At 39.7% G+C, this 19,998-nt stretch overlaps 1 protein-coding gene across 1 annotated transcript in view; it reads left to right on the forward strand.

Annotated features, from left to right (window-relative positions):
• The first annotated feature begins 1,282 nt into the window (after positions 1-1,282).
• LOC132238582 (sodium channel protein type 3 subunit alpha) overlaps positions 1,283-19,998 on the forward strand; it is a 113,337-nt gene continuing 94,621 nt past the window's right edge. Inside the window, exons 1-2 of the mRNA XM_059704241.1 lie at positions 1,283-1,499; positions 19,568-19,743. The gene's annotated coding sequence lies outside the window, so the exon portion shown is untranslated. The remainder of the gene's footprint in view (positions 1,500-19,567; positions 19,744-19,998) is intronic.

A 19,998-nucleotide genomic window follows, 5' to 3' on the forward strand; every position in this document is an offset into this window, starting at 1 on the left:
CAATATGAATGTATTTCATTAATCTATATATATAAAAGGCTAATATGCAAATTGTCCCTTCAAGAATTCAACCAGGAGACCAGGAGTTTTGATCACTCGCTCTGACATGTGCTGACCACCAGGGGCAGCATGGAATGAAGAAAGGCTCTGGCCGGCAGCCGGAAGGCCCCAATAGGGCCTGATTGCCCACTAGGCCTAGGGAACCTACCTGTGCATGAATTTCATGCACCAGGCCTCTAGTTAACAATAAGCTAATAAATTATAGTTGTTTGCTAAGTAAATATGAAAAGTCAAATGAAAGGAAAGCACTTGATTAGCTGAGGAATGTCTTTTAATAAACTGACAAAAAATCATTTCCATTTTGCTTATGTATTGTGTGCTTCAATATTCTCATAAATATTTTCTGAAGTATTTTAAAGATATAGATATATTACATAACTGCTGAGTTGTCTCATTTAACATAAATTTCAACTGTTCCTTGTATCAATATACACACCAAGGTAATCCACAGATCTAAAGCATCTAGGCCTCACTGAAGTTTACAATACTTTTCTACATCCAGATGTTATTTCTTGTAAATGTTTTACCAAAAAGTAATTAAAAAAGACTACCAGTGAAAGTGCATGACACTGTTCTTTTTTTTTTAATCCTCACTCAAGGATATAATTTTATTGATTTTTAGAGAGAGAGAGGAACATCGATGTGAGAAACATATGCGCCTTGACTGGGGATTGAACCCACAACCTACATATGTGCCCTGACCAGGAATTGAACTCACAACCTTTTGGTGCATGGGACTATGCTTCAACCAACTGAGACACCTGGCCAGGGCTACGCTGTTCTTAATGGAGTCAGATTACTTACTTAGAATTCATTCTATGACAAGCAAAAGTTTTCAGGCCACAAGAGTCATGATTTTGCAAAACTTTACATGTAGAGTATATGGAAATCTAAAAAACTAATTTTCAAACAGATATTTGTGGGGCCTTTTGTTATTGTTTATTGTGCTACTTTATGGCTAAATCAACTTTTTAAATTTATGAATATTTGAAAACATATTATGAGGTTCAAATAATTGAGTATGCAAAAGAGTCTCTTTGTACATACTCATATGTTGTTTCACTTTATGATAAAGAATAATGGGGTTGTTTTTCCTTTTATTCAATTCTATGTGTCTACCAGTAGATGGCGGTACCACGTTGGTTTCTGTCAGCCTTTTTTTTTTTTTTTTTTTCCCCCTCAAAGCTGTTTTCTGATATATGTTGGGTACCATAGAGTGAATCTCAGAACAGGAAGCGGAGGCATAGCAGAGAGGATTCTGGAAAGGTCCCTTTGTGTTCTTGCCCACAGAGAGAGCAAAGAAAAAAAAACATTGTAATTAATTTGTAAACCTCTGTGGCCAAAAATGTGAACAACTGCAAAAGAAGGCACACTGCACTCTAACCATCTTGGATGCGGGGCTTTGTTATGCTGTGATCCCTAAGGCTCTCTTTCATCAGGTAAGCTGGCAAAACCTTTCATTATCTGCACCATAGAACCTGCTACCACATCATTTTTCTTATTTTAAAATCATCTTCATACTGCTATTTTAAGCTAATGTTGTTTGAATGTAAATTACAGAAACCAAAGACATCATTTGATGTGTAAACTGCTTACTATTCCTTTATCTCTCAATAGAAACAGAGCCTCTGTCTAGAAATGGTGACTTATGGTACAGACTAGGCATTACTGGTCCTGTGGTTCAGAAACATGCAGATGTTTGATTCATTGTATTCAGAGACAGTATTTTTTATTACACGAAGCTAACCTAATGGATTTTCTGGCTGTACATCTCTGTTTAAATGTCCAGTGTGTCTAGTATTTTTAAACATAAGTGTACAGTGAAACTGGAACTATCATTGTGCCTTAGTCTTTCATTTAACAGCGTTAAAGGGGCCGTGAGTATAGGGAGTGACAAGTGACAATAAGATAGAGGTGTTTGGCTGTTTGAAACACATTCTCTTTTTTTCTAAAAATCTATTCTCACTGATGGAAGAAGATCACCAACACTAACCATTAAAAAGATATTTAACTTTATAATAAAATCATCTCTCTATGCTCCATAATGTGCAATTTCTTTTATATTTTGATATGTTTATTTCTATATTAAATAGTTACCTTTTAAATGTATTGACTTAAAGGGTATTATATCTTCTTGATGCATTGTCTCATAAGCTTGAAACATTTCTGGTTTTTTTTCTTATAGACTTAATAATTGGTTATTATTATTATTATTATTACTACTACTACTACTGTTATTAATTACCAGGGAGAGCTGCATGAGCCAAAAAATAATTATTTACTTAATCTATATTTTTTATAGTTTTCTCTAAAATATTGTATAGAGTAACTACAAATGCATCATTCAATTAGCTATCACATACTTAGAATAAGAAATTATTGGCAGAAAATCTATAGGTAGTAATTGAAAGAAGGGCTTTAGATATCACAAAGTTGTTGTTTTTTAATACAGCAGGTGGTGTAGCGTAGCATATGAGGCCAAAGATGAAGCATAAGTGACTGTAGGGATTTGCATGGAAATATTTCATCACTGTCACTTGAGTAGTAAGTGCCCTGTGTGAAATAAAGACCTCTGATTTCAACCTGGCTTCCCAGTCAGTACTGGTCAAGAGGGCCTAAAAATAGAACTCAAGCCCTCTGCTCTAAAAGCAATGGTAATTTTTAATGATGTAGCAAAAGCACTGATTTTTCACTTAATGTTTTAAAGTGAGTAACAATAATACTCCTCCTTAAAAAATTACAAACAAGCGGATGCCTCTGAGAAAGCCCCGGATCTTGTATATTTCAGAACTTCTACCATAGGATATAAACAAAACTGCCTCTATGAAAAGGCTTCCCAGAAATGGATGTTAATTGACTTGTGTGTACTGTACGTGCAGTGCCTCTCTACAGGTGACCAAATGTAACTTTGTTCTGTGTAAACACAAGAGCTGGTCTTGATGGAACTGTTTTACATTTATGAATGGGTGTTTACATTTGGCCCTGAATGTTAGCAGTTTGGGGGGTATAGTTTCAATTATCTCTTAGTTATTTGTCTATCTATGAAGTCACAATGTAAAGAGGTGACGTAGACAAAGTTAATCACAAAATGTTTTGATTAAATGTATATCACATAAGCTTGTATATCTTATTCTTTAGAAAAAGCTAATAGTAAATGCATAATACTGTAATTTATTGACGCAGTAGAGAAAATAGGTTGAGTACTGAGATGGAAGTCTTAGGTTTTGGTTCAAGTTCTGCCACTAAGGAGCTTTGTCACCTCAGAAAATTTGACACCAAGTGTCACTGAAGCATGTTTTTCTTGCCCGTAAAAGATGGGAATTTGAATCAAGGATATATAAGATATAAAAGGACACTTTTCAGTTTTAAAATTATATGATTCTAATTTATCTGGATTTTCACCAGTTGATTTCTCAGCTTAACTGGTACATCTTTGACTCTTGCTGTGTTGTATATTACCACTAATGGTGCGCTAAACATGGGGATAGAGAAGTCGAGGGAGAGAGATGTTTTAAAGGTCCTTGGCCTGTTCCTTCTGTGGTGCTAACAACTAGGAAGCAATGTGGAGAAGTGGTTAAGAGCTAGGGCTGGCAGATTGAATCCTAGCTCCACTATTACTTGACAAAGTATTTAAACTTTCTGAATCTTTATTACATCTTCTATCAAATAGGCATGACCATGCCTCTGATGCAGGAATGTGTAAATAAAATAATGTCTGTTCAGTGCTTATTCTCTATCCTGAGACATGATTAAGTGCCCACTGTCTCGCCATCCAACCCCCACCAAACAGAACAGGTTTTCTTGTTATTATCGGTGATGATGGTATAATATCTTCCACCACAACAGGAAGATATTATACCATCTGCCAAGGAATTCTACAGTTGAAAAGTGAATAATTCTCATCTTGGAAGAGTGCCCTTGCTAAAACAACAGCAAAATATGTTCCCTGTAATGATGTCAATTAGTGCTAACATTGTGGACATTTCCTGGAGAGTTTATAGAACTCTCATGATATCTTCTAGAAGAATGTTCTTGCCCAATGGTATACATAGACTCCACTTAAAAGGGTTTATTTTTTCTTCTTTTTAACAAAATGGGGGCAAGGGATTTTATTTCACTTGTGCCTTAATAGTATAGACCAATTAGGCAAAAGTCTGAAGATTCACAAAGAAAATCTAGGTTTCACTAAGAATCACATTTAAATGCCAAATAATTTCTACTATGATCATCAAATTATAGAGCCTAAATCCCCCAAATAAGTGCATGTGTTGGCTGTGCAATCAACTCACAGGCTCTCTACTGTTTAAATCCTATTAATGGTAAAATAAAACGGTGCCTGATGAAATTGTTGACATACTGCAAATCTCTGTTTCCCTCCCAAGGTTTTCTCTGTGTGCAGCTTTGTGCTCTTGACAGCTGTGTGCTCCTGGGATCTTCGGGAGCTAGAGCTGGGATGTCCTCTTAGCACCCCAGGCCTCCCAGTTCTTCCCTTCAACCACCCTGGGCCTCTTTAAACTGACTCAAGTAATGGCGCTGTCAGTTTCATCTTCATGGCAGCCACGATGACTTAATGGGCTCATGATTAGACAGATCTGAGGTGGCGGAAAGTTTGGAAGGCTTAAAGAATGAGGGTGAGGTTTCTCAATTAGACAGTCCTTTGCTTGGAATTTGTTGCTAGTTCATTTTTCCTGATACTAGGTCACTCCTAGCCCTTGTGATTCCTTAATTTTAGGGTTGAAGTTAACGGAAAGCACTCATAACTATAAGCATATTAAGACAAATGTGTTTTTCCCCCCACCAAAGAAGGAACATGTGACGAGATGGTGAAATTTCTTTGCATGGGTAACTGGGCAGGTTACTTTTTTCTCACTACCATTCATGTATAGAAACATTGTGAACTACCTGAAGGTTGGAAAGTAATGTTTCATTTGTCATCTAAAAATATATTATTCAGTCTACCTAATATTGATGGATGTTTCACCAGTTTTTCCAAATGATGAGAATGAATTACCCACCTACTCCTGAAATATAATTCAGGATATTAACGGTATACTTCTGTACTTTAAAGACCTAGTTTTTAAAGTTAGATTCATTTTAATTGTAAATCATCTTTGCTTCCACTTGAACTTTGCCCGTTAACAATTTTAATGGCAATCGTTATAGAACCTGTATCTGAACTTCTACTTTGTGAGGTAGATTGTTCTTGGGAATAGTTATAAAATTTGGGAAGGATAAAAGCCAATTCTATTGTTGCTTTGGGTTGCAAGTTCACACATTTATCTTTGATTGGAAAACTGCTTTTTAGTTAGACTTTACCTAATATTTTTCACTCTGGGATAAAGTTAACCCATTCTTTGGATACATTGTAATAGGACATATCAAGTGCACTAGTAGATACACATTTCAGAGCAGAATATTATTAGTTGTGGTTTACTTGATAAAACAGTAATAAATAAAATCTTGCTCTCTTGCGAAGTAAGCAAAGACATGCATTGTCCTCTCAACTGCCTGAGTGGCACCAGCTCTTTAGGATCTGAAATCTGAATCTACACCCAGACACATAGCTCTTTACAATTTATATAAATACCCACTCCACTGGCTACCGCGCATTTTAATGTGCCAAGCAAGTGATTGATTTTTTTATAGTCTACCTATTTTCTCCAGAATTTCAAGCGATAAAAGATCGACGGAAAGTATTTTAGAGAAGTTTCTGCCCAAGATAATATGAACAGAGAACAACTGTGAAGTAACTTATAAGCAGTGCACATAAACATATGCGAGGTGGTGGTTGTATAAGGGAATTCTCAGGGGTTGTTTTAGTTCAGAGGAATCTTTTGAAAGTCTGGAGTTATTTCTGTAATAAGTGAATTAGGTTTTCATCCTTTGGAGACTGCCTGTAGGGAGCTCTGCATGTGATTAAGCTCTGTGCCGGAGCAAAGTGAAGGAAGTGACGGGCCTTGAATTATTAAGCAGCGGTTTAATATTGTTTTATTCAATGGGTGAATTTAAAGATGGGAAGTCACTCTTTAAATAACTCTGGCCATTTTCTGCCAAGAAGCTCACTTTGGGGAATTTTAATATCCTGATATTCAGAATATACTCCATTCTTACTTGAGTTGTACAGAACACTTTGTCCGTTTCCTTTCCCAAGAATTCAGGCTGGAATAATTCACTGGCTCCCAGTTCTCATTGCTAAGTGACATTGTGCATCTGCACAAGAACCTCAGATATTCTTGCATAGGGTTAATGAGACACAGTAAGGGTTTAAGCCTGTATTTGAGAACCTGTCACCTGTTGGTTGGTTAGTTTCTCGGTCTCCTTGGTGTGTTTGCTTGTGACATTTATTTTTGTTCTCTTTGTAAGTTATTTTTGTTCTACAAAGTATTCTGGGCATTTTCTTTTCAAGGAACTTACTATATTGTGATTGGAAATGACCCTAAGAATAAATTTTACAGGAAAACAACTCAAATTTCCACATGAGCAGAGAAAATAGAAAAAAATAAGTGAAGCCAGTCAAGGTGGGACTAAGGAACTCAACAGCCCTTGCTAAAGAGGAGGAGCTCCTTAGGGCCAGAGAGATGTCAAATCAAACCCTTTCTCCGAAGAAGCTTAAACTTCAGATTTTCATTAGGAATCTCCCTCTTGTTAAATGTTGGCATCTATTTCAAATTACTTACAACACTGGATACATCCAACATTTCCAATCCAACCAGTACTTTTACCAATGAGGAAAAATAAACCTCATGAAGAGGAAATGGCTTAACAGTTTTTAGAGGCATAGCCACTGGGACTCAAGATCTTTTTTCTACTACTCCAGGCTCACCCAGCTGCCCACTATTTGTCCACCTCTTTCATTTCAAATCCTTGAATATTCTACGTACTTCTCCCCCACACACACACACTTATATTTACATCTCCAAACTTCAGGGGATGTTCCCTAAAGGTATAGTTCCCCAAGCCTTTGATTGCTTTTAATGCTTCCCTTGCTGTGGGTATCTTGTTACTGATATGTTAGTTGGTGCAGTATATAATATTCTCACTTCTGCCCTATTCTGAAACCATTGAAAAATTTGTCTTTAAAGCTTAAAATTTAGAGCAAACATATGTCCTTTAGCTGTGAAATGGTATAACTTTTACTAATAGGATATTTATATGTCCTTGAGTCCCACAGGGTCTCCAAGTCCTAAAATATCTTTAATCATAGCCAATAATGATTACAACTCAAGTAAATCCGTTCTTAAATATTAGTTTTCAACAACTGTATGGGGCTTTACTATCAATTTTTATATATTTATGGCAGTAATTGAATTATATTATTACATTAGCATTGGAAGAACAGACAAAAGTATAATTCACAATCACATTGCATTCTATTTATTTTTTTAAATTTTATCTTCATTATTGAAAGTTTTACAGATGTCCTCTTTTACCCCATATTAACCCCTCCAGTTTGCCCATGCCCCCTCCCCATAACCCCCCCCCCCCGCAAGGCCTTCATCACACTATCATCTGTGCCCATGGGTTGTGTGCATATGCATTTAAGTTCTTTGGTTAATATGTGCCCCCTCCACCTTTCCTCTGAGATTCCTCAGTCTGTTCCACGCTTCTATGCCTCTGCATTTTCTTTCATTGTATAAAAAATTGGTAGTATTAGATAAAATTATATATCAAATACATATATCTGCAATGAGAAATTCTTGAACAGTAAATGGAAAAACAATAAAAAGCAAAATGAGAATTGAAAAAAATTAGATTTTTAAAACCTCAATAAAAGTGACAGGAGGAACAAATAGACATGTAAACATTCTGAGAGAAGAAGAAAGAGGTAAAATATAATAAGTTTATTCAGTGAGCGGCCCACAGCTCTGGCTGCATGCTGCTATTGCCTGCAAAGCTAAAAAAGAGCAATGCTTGGCTCCACCTTTCACCAATTGAATTAGATCCTCTGGGCTGGTTTGTGTATCAGTGTTTGTTTAAAAGCTCTGCAAGTATAGTTCAAACATGCAGCCAGGTTTGAGAACCAATTGACTAGAGCAGTGGTTCTCAACCTGTGGGTCGCGACCCCTTTGGAGGTCGAAGGACCCTTTCACAGGGGTCGCCTAAGATCATCGGAAAACACATATATAATTACATATTGTTTTTGTGATTAATCACTATGCTTTAATTATGTTTAATTTGTAACAATGAAAATACATCCTGCATATTAAATATTTACATTATGATTCATAACAGTAGGAAAATTACAGTTATGAAGTAGCTACAAAAATAATTTTATGGTTGGAGGTCACCACAACATGAGGAATTGTATCAAAGGGTCGCAGCATTAGGAAGGTTGAGAACCACTGGACTAGAGTAAGGCAGAGAAAAATAAGAGAACCTAATGGGAGCTTATCTAGAGAAGTGAAAATTAGCTGAGAAATGATGTCCAAAGTAATTGCTTTAAATGCTAATGAGTGAGCCCATGTTAACTAAAGAGACTATGCAAATACTTAAGAAAATAAAAAAATACATTCATGTCCATTTCTTTCTTGTTTGAACAAGCTGGTATTTATTCCATATGTGTGAGCAGTTTTATATTTCAAATTGTTAATTCCCTACCCTTAAGTCTATCTGAAAGTTGATTCAGCTGCTTATGATATATTTTGCAAACTAACAGTACAAACAATAGTGCACACTTGGAAATAAGCATCCACAAACTTCAATTTGTAAAATCAGAGATACGCCCTTTTTTCATTCTGCCTTATGAATTGCTTCTTTGAAACTTGTTCTCAATAATAAAATAAGAGTGTCTATTGAAAAATAATCTTTGGCTGTCCAGGTCAGCAAGCTGGAAACAAAATATTGATTTCTAATTTTTGAAACTGCAATTGTGGAATATTCAGAGAAAAGGCATCTCTGTAAACCAACACATTTGAAAAAGTCGAAATGCATTTAAAATGTATTTTCAGAAAGTGGTATTTCTCAAAAAAAAAAAATGAAATGAGTTAATCTAGAGGAATTAATAATAAATTTCATTTCTTAAAAGGAATTCCTTTACCAAGGTGACTCAGCTTTTTCAACTCTTTAAGGAGACATTCACTGGGTTAACACCCCAGTTGTTTCCATGTTGGTTTCCCCACAGTCCTTCCCACAGCTGAGGATGACACAGTGGTAACCTTTAATAAAATAATCTTCTTTGTCCTTCAGAGCAGATTATATCCTAAAGTCTTTCTTCTAGAGAAATATCCTTTAATATTTCTACTTAACTATCCTTTCTTCATGACCTCTACCATTCTGTCCACCTGGTCAGTAAATGATCACTGTGTAAAAAGATCTATTGAATCTCAGGATGAGAATATCCACGTTCTGAAGCAGGAGGCTGGCACATCTGTGGTAAACATTAGCAATCCAATGGTATGTCTGAGGCTAGATTCATGATGGGTGTCTGTGAAGCAGTGCTTGGATTCTCAAAGTGGGATTGCATTATTTACTTACATCTTACCTTTTTACACACAGCCCTTAGGTAGTCTGCAATGAAAATATAAGTAACAAACCAGTAAAATATTAATAAGAATGCTTTCTGACATTCTTTTGACAGAGAAGGTATGCTTTTTTGAAGAAGGGTCACCTTAAATTATTCAGTCAATGTAGAACAAAAATTTATTGTGCTATAACCATTCCCTCCACCAACATGGTGACAACTGTGAGAACTGACTTGATTCTTTGGGGAAAAGCATTCCAACTTGTTATTCAAAGCATTTAGTACATTTGGAAAAGGAAAAGAGTGATGCCTGGGAGTAAATAAAAAGTGGCAGAGCACATCTGAACCATGATGCAGATCTCTATGCAAATTAACACGAGAGTTAAGATGCACCACCAAAGCCACAATAATGACCTCTCTCTTAGACATTTGTTAGACATGTTGTTTACTTGGTGCCTTAAAATTACCCTGAGTCACTGCAAGACACATTTCTTTAAAATACCCATCAAATGCAGTCTAGTGGTGCCACGTGTCAGACAACAGTCTGTGAGATCAAATGAATCACAAAATAATACATGTTTTTTCCACCAATCCATATCCCTCAGAAAAGCTAAATTTGAGGAATTTTATGCATGACAACATACTTTCTACTTATTTACTTAATTTCTTCCTGAGTAAAAAATTTGAAGACTAAGTATTGAAGACAAAAAAAGAGAACTTGATGTGGGAACTATTTGTACTTTCCAATTTAATTTTAGTTTTTGTAAACCTAGAACTGCTCTAAAAAGAAAGTCTATTATTTGTACTTAAAGATGGGACACTTAGTCATAAAAACTTAAGACACTTGTCAAATGGTACCAGGAATGTGAACAGAGCCAGCTTGCCCTGAGGAGACCCAACAGGGACAAGTCCAATACATCTTTGTCAATCCAGGCCTCGGCTTGAAGACCACCATTTGCAGAGCTCAACTCTGCATGAGGGTATGCTTGCTAATGCTAAACGAATGCAAGGCAGCCACTCCTGAGGGATTAGAGATACTTTCAATCTTAGGATCTGCCCCAAAGCCTATACCTCACACCCATTTTTTTTTTTAAACACACCTAAAAAAAAAGAGAGAGAGAGAGAGATCTTGTTGAGTGCATAAAATTGCATACCAGAACCCTATCCATATGGACAAGAACATTTCTAGTAGAAAAAGGATAAACCAAAGCAACCAAAATAAATCAATAAATCAATAAATCAATCAAATCAATAAATAAATAAATAAATAAATAAATAAAATAAGGGACACTTAAAGAATGAGTGGATCGAATGCCCTCGTGTTGGACAGGCAATTTTACCAAAATCCTGAGTTATCCATGTCCCTGAGGAGATAGTTTAGGTGGCACACCCGGAACACTGTAGGAACGTCAGAAGTTCCAGTTCCGTCTTCTGTAGCATCTCCTCCCTTCAGCTCTTCTTATGCTTCTCCTCATGACTGTGTCCTCCCCGGCAGGGTCTTACTTGCTAGTCCTCAGTCCTGGGAAGCACGGGAAAGACAAGCGCCGGTCTTGGCTCTCATTAGCAGTTTGGTTGCTGCCATCCCTGTCTGGGGGGAAATTACATCATGTGATTTCCTTTTACCTGTAGCATCTGGCCTTCCTTTAGCCTTCGAAGAACTGATCTCTGAACAGGGTTCCTCCTGCCTTTACATGCGGAGACCTCCCACCTTATATTCCTGCTGCAGTAGTGGCATGCCAGGCGCCTAGATCAGGGCAATGCACACAGAGCCTTGCTCCAATGTTGGTGCCAACGATGTGCTCAGCTGCTAAAGGAAAGCACAGACCTTCTGGGTACTGAATTCCAGTCCCAGAAATAGATATTTTCATCTATTCTTTCCTTTAAAAGGTCCTATTTTGGGGGGGAATTAACCAACTGACTTGTCATATTTCACTGAAAACTAGACAAAATTTTGTCAGTGTTTTTGTTTTTAACTGCTATTTGGATAGAATTTCCCAGGTGAGAAGGTTTCTGATACTATAATTTCATGCAGAAATCGTGTATCAGACTTGAATATCTAGAGTTAGAAAGAATTCGAGGAATCGTTCTTTTCAGTAACCAACTTTCCAGCTTTGCTCTATTCAAGGCATTCCTATTGACTCATCATAAGCACGGTTTACATTTAAAACTAGCAAGTCCCTAGTGTACTAGAGGATTCTGCAGAGGAAGACAGCCTCTAGTAGGTATAGCACAGCCTGGCTCAGTCACATGATTAGTCAGCATTCAAGTACCCTTGTTCAGAGCATGAGGTTATTGCCCTGCCTCAGGTAATTCCCATAAGGGATCAATGTTGGAGTCTACCTCATACAGAGAGCTAGAGCCTGGGCACTGGGCTAGAGTTTGAGAGATAAAGGACACACTACAAAAGAACTAGTCAATTTCCCTCCTCACTGTCTTTTACAAATGCAGACACTGATCATCAGAGGTGCTGAGTGTTCAATATGTCACAGCAAGTGTTGGCAAAGACAAGTCTAACATACATTTTACCTGAAGTGCAAGTCTCATTCCTTTTCTTCTGTTTTCCTTCCTTTCTTCCCTATATTTTCACTGAGACTTGTTTCTAAAAATATGGGGCAGGGGATGTTACACTGTCACCGCCTCACAGTGATCCGATTCCCCAGCACTATAACCATCTCTTGTGGGGCATGCTTGGTCGAGAAGGCCCCTCAGGGGCGGGGTTCTGGCTGGTGAAGAATCATGTGAGGTCTGAACATCTGCCCCACCTGAAGCCACCTGTGTTCCAGTTGCGTTTACCACTAGCACTGATGTGAAGGCAGTGATTACAGCCACTCAGCTCCGGGCTAGATCTCGCTCAATCCTTTGTATTTTAAACCCCAGAGGAGTGCAGGAAACTTGTCAAATAAGCACTATCATCTTGAAGTAGCAAGTTGTACCTTAAGATCCCTATTCTCGAGTTCCTCAGGTTGCCAAGTGAAAAAGGCAATCGACTCAACACTCGGTTGTGTAAACAGTGCGCTGTCATTTTGATTACAGTCAGTAAACAGTCTGTGGTTGCCTGGAAAGAAATTGCCTAAAGCACAAGAACCAGCAAGCAGTGGGAGAAACATGGCCCAGGGCACCTCAGAGGGCTATTATGGCTGAAGCAAAACGGATGTGAGGGTAGGAATGCGGATCAAGGATTGATTATTGGGCTGAGAATGCTGTTTGCTTTCTATTTGTCATGATGCCAACTTATTTCAAAATAGAAAGCTGCCTATAAGTCTGTTGTATTCTGGTTTAAATGCCCTTTCTGCTCCACATGCTCATGCATGCACGCACACAGATGTCTGCTCATGGACAAAGTAGCATTTTCACTGTAGTGTTTCTTTGTCCAAAATCCTATTACTTAAGGACAAGAACAACAATCTGACCAAATAATACTGAGAATTAATCAATCTAGAGAGAGCTGCAGTGCTTTCTAGAGCATTTCAGACTAGGGGCTCACCTCCTTCCTTAATTCATGAATTTGTTTATGGGTTTGATCCCTTGGAGGAGGGTGAAGGAGTAGGAGAAAGGTGTAGAGTAGACCAGCACTCTTCAATAGAAATATGAGGCCAACATAGGTACTTAAAATTTCTAGATGCCAACTTGAAAAAAAGACAAAAGAGACGACATGCCCAAAACATTATCATTTCAAAATTTGGCACGAGCAAAATTTCAAGCCTTCAGCTACTGCACATGCCAGTGGCTGCCCAGTTGAACTGCGCTGTTGTAGAATTAATTTTAAGTAGTTGTATTCAACAGACACTTAATAATGCCTGCTTACTTCTAGGCTTATAGTCTACCTAGGAGAGACAGAAAATGAATAATCAACATAAATAAGCAAATTATCCTATATAATAAAGAGCTAATATGAAAGTGGTTGTCACACCCTCACTCTGTCACGATGAAATGGATCAGACACTCAACACCAGGGAGAAAGGAATGGGGACTAGCCAGGCATAAATGAGCTTGCAAGAGAGGAATGGGACCAGCCAGACTGCGGCCTGGGAGAGGGACAAGTCGCCCGCCCTGTGGTCCCGGGCGCCAGCGGCTGTGCCTATGCCTGCCACCCAGGAAAGGGACAAGCCACCCACCTCATGGTCCTGGGTGCCTGCGGCTGTGGCCCAGGCGAAGCCGCCCACCCAGGGTCCCTTGTGGCTGCAGCTGTGGCCAGCCCAGGTGAAGCTGGCCCAGGTCCTGGGTACCTGTGGCCAGCCTGAGGGAGGGAAGCCTGGGTCTTGGGTGCCTGCGGCCGGCCAGAGAAGAGAGTCCTGGGTCCCAGGTGTGGGGCAAGGCAGAGGCAGTTAGGGGCAATCAGGACAGCAGGGGAGCAGTTAGGGGCGATCAGGCAGGCAGGCAGAGGTGGTTAGGGGCAATCAGTAAGGCAGGCAGGGAGTGGTTAGGAGCCAGCGGTCCTGGATTGCGAGAGGCAGTTGGACATCCTCCGAGGGGTTCCAGATTGGAGAGAGTGCAGGCCAGGCTGAGGGACCACACCCCCCCCCCGGCCCCTGCACAAATGTTGTGCACTTGGCCTCTAGTATACTACTTAATAAGGTGATAAGTGCTTTGGAAGCAATAGAGTGGGATAAAAAGCTGAAGAAAAAGCACAGCAGGTGTCTTTTGAGAAGATAAACTCTTGCCAAGACTTGAAGGAGGTCAGGGAGTTAGGCATTCAGCTGTCTAGAGGAAGAGTGTTCTTGAGAGGTGGAACAGTGTATGTGTGCTTGGCTGGTGCAGAGTACAGCCAGGAGCCAATTGGGCTAGAGAGGAGTGAGAGAGGCAGGGATCAGGAAGAGATGAATTTAGCTAGGGAACTGGAAGGCTGTATCATAAAGCCTTATAGGCAATTGGAAGGAGTTTGGCCTTTTCACTGGGTAGCCTCTGGGCTTCTGAGCAGCAAAAGAACATGATTTGATTTCTGTTTTCCCCAAATCACTCTGACTACTGGGTGAAATGAGGCTATATGGGAGTCAGGCTGGAAGGGAGACAGTGACGAAGCTGTCGCATGCTTCTGTGAAATACTGCCATAAATCATTCTAAAGTTCCAGGTTTGGAGGAATTATACTACATGACATTAAATGAATGAACAAATGATTGTCATTTTTGAGAATTCATAAAAATGAGAGCAATATACCCAGCTGGTGTGGCTGGGTGGTTGAGCCTCAGTCTCTGACCAAGAAGCTGAGGTTCAATTCCCAGTTGGGGCACATGACGAGGCTGAGGGCTTGATCCTGAGTGGGGGTCATGTAGGAGACAGCTGATCAATGATTCTCTCTCACTGATGTTTCTATCTCCCTCTGCATCCTCTCTGAAATCAATAAAATTATATATACACTAGAAGCCTGGTGCATGAAAATTCATGCACTGGAGGTGGGGGTCCCTCAGCCCAGCCTGCCCCCTCTCACAGTCTGGGAGCCCTCAGAGGCAGGAAGCGACCTGGTGATCAAGAGAAGGTGATGCCCCCATTACACCTCTGCTGCTGCCACTGCCGGCAGTGCAAGCCTCGGCTGGCCCTGGTTACCTGAGCCTCTGGTGGCCCGGGGTGGCTGGGCAGCCACCATACAAGGTTTGCCTGTGCCTTGTTCCGGCCCTGGGCGGCTGGGGGGCTGAGGGGACTAGGGGACTCTGGAGGCAGGTGCTGAGGGGACTGGGTGCTGCCAACTTGTGGCTGTGGGTGCCACTATCTTTGAGGGCATGATAGTCAATTAGCATATTCCCTCCTTATTGGCTGTGGCGCTACCATCTTTGCATATTCTCTATTAGATAGGATATATATATATACATATATATATATATATATATATATATTTAAAACGAGAACAATATTACTAGCACTTATATTTCTAACTTCAGAAAACCTTTAATTCTGAACTCAGTAAGCCAGTCATTGTCACATTGTGGTCCTGGGCCCGTGGCAACAGCAGCATCTGTGTGCTTATAGAAATGCAGGATTTGGGACCTCTCCCATATCTGCAGAATCAGCAACTCTGTGGTGAGACCTGACAAGCAGTGTTTTAACAAAAAGTCCTCCAGGTGATTCTGATGTTCAATTTTAGGGACCACTGCTTAAAAATGCGAATGGTGAAACTAGATGACCTGAAAGATTCATTTCAATGTTAAAACACTGGGCTTTCAAGTTCAAATTTTAACATTTATATTCTTTATAGCATTAAGTATAGGAGAAAAATGATTATGTATAAGAAGCATAGACTCATGCTTAAGAACAAATAAAATCTTTTAAATCACATATTTAGAGAAATTTGATTTTTAGTCATTATATCCCACCTTTTTATATAAAAAAACTAGAGGCTCAGTGCACAAAATTCATGCACAGGTAGGGTCCCTAGTGGCTGCTGGCTGGGACCTTCCTTCATTGCACGCTGCCTCCTGGTAGTCAGCAGACATCATAGCGAGTGATCGAACTCCTGTTCGGTCGAACTCCTGAGGGGACACTTTGCATATTGGGCTTTTATATATATAGATCATATAAAGTGGTGCATTATTTTAAAAAAATTAATGCACAGTAGGAAGTTGAAGACAAAGAAAATGTAGAAAAGTGTAGATGAAAAACCCTTTAAAGACTGTGGGTTCATGAAGTTACTCTTCTAGAACGTACATTTTGCTCTGAGCCTCCTGGGTGCAACATTTTTAGAGTGAAGGCAGGGATGAATTTTATACAATGCAAAGAAAGGAATCTCAGATTTCCAGTTAACATGACCACCATGAAGCCTTTGGATGCAAACTGATTTAGGAGAACATCTGGAGCACCCAGAGCGGTGGACGGATGGTTTGCTTCCTAGACAAACTTTCAGTATTCCCCTGCATAACATCTTGGTGGTTTAGCCATTTGAAGTTATCTCCTTAATAAGGGCCTCAACCCAGATGAGCAGCTGGTAAGGTAAGACTATTTCAGACATTGCAACACCAACCGGTGTTCCCACCCAGATGGAAGGCTGCCCCTTCCCCAGGGGCAACGCTGCGGGGACCTGCTGGGAAAGTCTGGGAGTTCCTCGGCCACAGCTGTGGGTCTGCTGCAGGCCTTGCACAGAGCCAAGTCCCCGGGGTTTTACAGCCGAGTGCATGACAGAATGGGTTTGAACTGGAAAATTCTGAAGCAGGTGCATCATGCTGTCAGCATAAAAGAAGCTAAAATGGAATGAAAGGGAATGAAAATAGCATCAATGGCCCCAAATAGCTAAAGGATAAACTAGAAAGACAAAATGACGGTTAGAAACAATGGAGCTGGAGTAAGACAAAAATTTAAGACACTCTAGGGCAGTGGTTCTCAATCTCCTGGCCCTTTAAATACAATTCCTCATGTTGTGACCAATCCATAAAATTATTTTCGTTGCAACTTCATAACTGTAACGTTGCTACTGTTATGAATCGCAATGTAAATGTCTGATATGCAGGATGGTCTTAGGCGACCCCTGTGAAAGGGTCGTTCGACCGCCAAAGGGTCACGACCCACAGGTTGAGAACCGCTGGAACATTTGAAAGGATAAAGTGTCAGGATAAAATAAAGTAACAAAATATAAACAGTTACATTCATCTCTTAAAAATTCAATTGTTGATATTAGTATTACAGTTAGCAGCATCAATAGTAAAAATAAAAATGGGTGAAGAAAAATAAAGTTAAAACATTTTGTCCAAGGTTCTCTAGTGACACCCAACCTTTTCAGAGCGGCCCCTGTCATGCTGTTTGAGCTGTCACTTCCTCACTTGTGGCATGAACTTCCCCTTGATTTCCGAACACTGAAATTTCCAGGAACCTCTACTCTTTTCCTTCAGAGCAGTCTTCTCAAATTGTAACCCATGTGCCACCTGCACCAGATTCATTGAGGAAGTTTGTTTAAAATGCAAATTCTTGGGTCTTGTCCCACACCAACTTTCTCGGAGTCTCCAGAGATTGAACCCAAAAATCTGATTCTTTAACAAATAGCCCAAGTGTAGCTCAGAACTGCTTTTAAGAATCCTGATAGTTAACTCAAGACATGCAGTTTTATATGATGGTTAATCTGTAAGCCACGGGCTGCTTTTAAAGAGCTAGAAATCTTACTGAGACATATCCAACTTGAAATAGGAGGCCTAAAGTGGATCATGAGGCCATACGCAGAGCTCAGCTATTTCCCATGGATTCTTGGAATTGGGAAAAAAAAATCTCTCCCATTTGGAGCCCAGGCCATAAGCTATATTTTTCTGATCTGCGAATCAGTGATTTTCAATGAGCTCACCGATGCTCAGTTTTAGGGACCACCGCTTGAAAACGTGAATGGTGAAACTTGATGACCTGAAAGATTCATTTCAATGTTGAAACACTGGGCTTCCAAGTGTTTTCATCGTCGGAATAAGCGCGAGGACATGGGCAGAGGAGAACCTTTGGGGATGCTTTCTCCAACTGTACTCTCCTGCTCTCCCTTCTCTTAGTCCCTCTTTGATGTTCAGCCTTCCTTACCTCATCCCGCTCCATGTCCCCATACTTTGGTTATTTAACATTATGTTCATTACATATGTCAGGCTGGAGACCAAGCTATCTAAAACACAGTTACTTGTGTGCTGTGAAGAGAAGGGAAGTAACATTTACTAACCTGTGGCTGTAAAGGAGAGGGAACTAACATTTATTGAAAGGCTATACATTTATTTAATAATGTAATGCTTTATACTCTAATGCATGAGTCTGTTTGATGGGTATTATTAGAATTATTATCATTTTATAGAAAATGATAACTATAATACTATTGTTACTATTATTTTCACCTCCAATACTATTAAAACCTCCAGCTTTTATGGAAAACCTACTTTATACCGGGTACTGTGCAAGTGTCTTTACATATGCATGTATAATCTCATTTAATTCTAACACCAGCCTTATTTTTCTGGGTATTATAATCCCCAATAACAGATGGGAAACTAAAAAGTAGATTGGTTAGGTAACATGTTCAGTGTCACGCAGCTAGTGAATGGCAGAGCCAGGTCTGTGTTACTACAAAGTGAAAGGTAAGGGAGGAGAGGCAGGCCCAGATCATAAAGGCACTTGCACACTTTGTTACACTGACTATAAATCACTGATGGACAGATTTTTAATAGTGGTAGGATACATGTTTTAGAAAAATCACTCTGATGACAGATTCAAGAAATGATTGGTGGCTTAGGAATGAGTTCTCATCAGGAGTAAAAGATTTTTTAAAAATATGTATAAAATAAAAAAAGTGAGATTTAATATATTTTTTGTCATAGTAAATTATAAAAGAAAATTTATTGGTGAGAATCTATACCCAGTTAGGGTTATGGGCGTTGTATAAATGAATTAAATAAATATTGTTTTACACATCAATTGCTGATTTTAAAATTACTTATATTCTCCTTTGAAATAGTCACCAGTTCAACTGGGCTAAGATTGCCAATGGTTATATCTGGTAGGAATATAACATCAGATGGTTATACTGAAATGGATATTACGCCTCGGTTTAGTATGCTGGTTTTTTCACCTTTGCTTGTACAAAGCTTACTCTTAGAAGCCACTGAATACAGTTTATTGGTCTTACCTTACTCATATTATCATATAGGGTTTTAGGTAGAGAGGAAGAGGAGCTGAAAAGGAACTAAAACACTGTAACCGCATACTTCACTGGTCTGCTTCTTTGGTCTTTCTGGCATTTGAAGAAAAGAAACAAAGGGGAAGTAAAGAGGGAGACCAGGGGGGCGGAAAGTAGGAGGTGATGAACAGGAGGATACTCTGGACTCCAGCGTGCCTTCAGAAAGAGTTCCTGCATCAGGGCCAGCGGAGGAAGGTGAGCCCACCCGACCCAGGACTCTGGCGCTGGTTCCTGGCCCCATCCTTCCTTGAGCAGCCCAGGGTGCACTGCTTACAAGGCTCAAACAACCTGCTTGGCCTCAGTCCTACTTTCTCGATCTAGGGCTATGAGTCAACAAAGTATGAAAACCCAGAGCCAGAGCCAGAGCACGCAATTCAGTCAAATGCCCAAGATGCTGGACTAACTTCACCTGTGCTCCCTTTCTACACAGATCCTGGAATAAGAAAGCTGACACCAAGCCTCATCAGCGTTCCTCGGAGACAAGATACCTGTCAAGGAGTATTGGCAGAGTGGCTTACTGGGGTACAAACACAGAATCTCTTCTAGGAATAGTGTACGACAAATGAGATAATTCCCAGAAGTGGCCTGGAGCTCTTCCGGAAAAAGGTACTGTGAAGGTGCTTAAACTACTAGTGGGCATAAATTTATGTTTGTGGAAAGCAAACTAAAGTCTCTATTAGCTAACAAGGACAGTCAGAGCAGAACAAAAAGGCAAGCGTAGAGAGGGACATGGCAGAGATGATCTCAGGGAATGGAACGAAGCCAAAGGCTCCTGATGGGAGAAAGAGACGAATCCAACTTTTTATTTTGTTTTCTTTTTAAGAAAGAATCATCCTGTATACTTAGTAAATAACCCAGGAT

This window comes from Myotis daubentonii, chromosome 7 (genome assembly GCF_963259705.1).
Source record: "Myotis daubentonii chromosome 7, mMyoDau2.1, whole genome shotgun sequence".
NCBI lineage: Eukaryota > Metazoa > Chordata > Mammalia > Chiroptera > Vespertilionidae > Myotis > Myotis daubentonii.